Genomic DNA, 3,259 nt, shown 5'->3' on the forward strand with positions numbered 1-3,259 from the left:
AATCACTGTTGAATCCACATCACCTATACCAACAGTCTATATCAAAGAACATTGACGGCTTATATTGAATCCTACCTTATCAAGAACTCTATCTGTAAGTCATTTGAATTCAAATAAAACATTATCCATAATTATGTATTTCCTTAATTATTGGATAATATTATCCTTTCTTGAATCTTACAAGGAACGGGTCAAGTCTGATGGTTCTTGGCAAGCCGAACACTTTGTATTATTATCCTATAGAAATATATGCACACATGTCTCGGTTCGAATCCATGAGCCTTAACAAAATTGCCCCTATCGAACATGTAACACCCGTTGTTGTCTTCATCTTTGTAAAGGTTACAGACTTGGTAAAATTGTCAAACATTCGTAACCTGGTTAATCAGGACATGTGATAGTGTATATAATTACCCTGTGGTAATTAACTACAAGGCACAGAAGATGCATCAGGATATAGCCCATTGCTAAAGGTGGAGAGCTCTGGTTGGTGAAGAAGGTTGTATCAAGACGCCATCAGTTGTAAGTATCACTTATTATGTTATATACAATAACAGAAAAAGTAGATGAAAAAGTGAATAACCTATTAATGGTATGTACAGTCATATGGTTATAAACATTTGGAATTTTCTTTTAGGGTGTTCAGCATCTGGTTCAGGCAATCTATAATGTTATTCATATTTTTTTGAAGGTAACAGTAGTGAAAAAAATGGGGTGATGCGATATAAACATTTAAAATTCCAATCAAAAAGAACAAAAGGAAAACAAAATGGACAATATCATGTTTAAGTAAATGCAGGAAAATCATATAATGGTGTAAAAAGAGAATATATATAAGTTGAAGCAAAGCAAAACTCCAATGGTTATATAAACAAGTAAAGAATGGATTACCAACCCATCCAAGTGTTTATTTTCACATTATTAAACATAGGATGTCAAAAACGAACTTGAATCAGTTGAGTTCGCATAGAGTGAAATCCAAGGTTGTTTTTGGAAACAACATATTTAATGACTTAAATCCAGTGCAGCGATTAACCCAAAAATAACAAAATACTTTTAATAATGTCAAAAATAATATTTAAGCATAATAACTAAATACATGTATTGAAAATAAACCTAAATATGGATGTTCAGTCATAATTATTTCCTACTGTAAATTCTTGAAAATCATTCAATCAAATAATGACTATTCCTCAACATTTGTAAAAGAGACTTAAAGATAAACATTTGAACTAATAATATAACGTTTGTATTGCATGTAAATGCTTCCAATTTGAAATGTTAGGCTGACATGAAACATTTATAATGATCAGTACATCATATAACATTTTACATAACCTGAGTAAATCAGTAAGAAGTTAATCTTTGTTTTATATTAACTCAGTATTAATAAAAGAAATAAATCGAATTTATTACCAAACATCAATCCAACTAACACTAAGCTCCCGTAGCAGAGCAATGGTATTCATTGGAGCCAAAAACAAAAACAATCTATTTGTTATTCTGAATTCAAGTTGCAGTGAGACGAGAACAAGGAGCAGTACACGTGTAATTGTACATTGGGATACTAAAATTTCTTTGAAGTTTTACCAACTACTAGAACAAGTTAAGTATGAATCTAGATTGGTCTGAATGAGGCTGTTGAATAGGCTGGTAGATTAGAGTTAATTGTTGGGCTAGTGTAGAAAAGCCAAGAAGTGACAGAAAAACTGAGTAGAATGAAAGGCTCAAATTCAAAATAGAAAAACCATGTTTCAGCAAATACAGAAAGAAATATAAATTTACCTTTTGAGAAGCAGAATCGGAAGTTTCAGGAAAAACTCCTAAAGCGAATAAAATCTACAGTTGTACTCCTGTAAGGTTGCATCAGAATCGGAGATTCTCGGAATACCTTCACTGCAAAGTTCAAACATTGATGTTACATAAGTGTAGAATAAGTCTAAATGTTCATATTTTTTAGTTTCCAAAACTTCACGTTGCAAAAAAACTTTTGTCCCATATAGGAAAGAGTGCACATATATTATTAACCAATCAACAGATCAAAAGGTTCCAATATTTGTCCAATCTAGAAAAGGAATTCCTTACAAAAACACAGACAGACAAGAAGAGTAAAAGCAAAATAAGTGATACTTCAGTTTATTGAAACACATGACTCTATGATTTAGGTGGGAACATCAGATGCCAAATTCTGCAGTATATACCTCGTAGGAAACTATATCTAGCAGAGATCGATTGGAGAAGGGATATTCGAAAAGGCCAGAAACAAATTTCACTCTCAATATTCGTTAAACAGCATCATCAATCCTGGACATTGGTACCTCCCCAGATTCAACCAGAAAAGTCGAATCTTCAATGAACTGTTTATATCTGTGAGATACCATCACCTGCCCATTTTCTCTGTCAAGGAACGAAGATATGAAGAGAATAAAGATTAATTGTAGTTGGGAAACATCATATACCATGTCAATTCCAGCATTAACAGCAGCAGAAATACAATAACGATAGTTTGAGCCTTGAGGTTCAGTGAGTTCATCGATTCCTTCCTAATCAGAAATCAGAAAACCCTGAACAAAACATTTCCCCAAAGTCACAGATGCTACATAAATCATTCGATTGAATGGCATATTATAATAGGCATTTAACGATAAACCGATAGACCCATGCCGGATGAGAAGAAAACATGGATCCAAACCTTAAAACCTAGTTTATCTTGTAGAATTTCCGTCAAGAGGGAATGGTCACCGTGAAGTTTACTTCCATTCCAACTGGAATACGATACCATAACAGTGGAAACCCCTGAGAAATACAGTCCAGATATGGACCCACATGGATGCTCTGTAAATCATCATATGATGATACGGTATTCCCCTCATTTACACCCTTTTCAGCGCCCCCATCTCCAACAAAATGATTGGCACATGCAATAATATTGTTTCTGGAATGAAGCAAGTAAACTGAATGAGAGATGTACCCTTAACGATGCATAGATGAACTACACCACAACTGAAAAATAATTTCTTGTAGTAGTATTTGCATTCAATAATTTTAGGCAATATCTCATAGGGACTAAGGTTATTTTGCATACTAATCACTCTGACATTAAATATTTAGTTAATAAAAAAGATGTAAAGCCTAGGTTCATTAGATGGATATTATTACTAAAAGTGTTCGATTTTGAGGTAAGGGATAGAAAGGGTACAGAAAACCAAATAGCAAATCACTTGTCTAGGCTAGAAAACAAAATCATTTGTAATGACAT

General features: G+C 33.2%; 1 long non-coding RNA gene across 1 annotated transcript; it reads right to left on the bottom strand.

Moving 5' to 3' along the window:
• Positions 1–2,148: 2,148 nt before the first annotated feature.
• Positions 2,149–2,932, bottom strand: LOC120182518. The gene is made up of 3 exons (XR_005521841.1): positions 2,693–2,932; positions 2,460–2,564; positions 2,149–2,384 (listed from the first exon to the last, which is right to left on the bottom strand). It is a non-coding gene; the product is annotated as an uncharacterized LOC120182518 (long non-coding RNA).
• Positions 2,933–3,259: the final 327 nt, after the last annotated feature.

The sequence above is a fragment of the Hibiscus syriacus genome, unplaced genomic scaffold, assembly GCF_006381635.1.
Source record: "Hibiscus syriacus cultivar Baekdansim isolate YM2019G1 unplaced genomic scaffold, ASM638163v2 tig00112677_pilon, whole genome shotgun sequence".
In the NCBI taxonomy this organism is placed as follows: Eukaryota; Viridiplantae; Streptophyta; class Magnoliopsida; order Malvales; family Malvaceae; genus Hibiscus; species Hibiscus syriacus.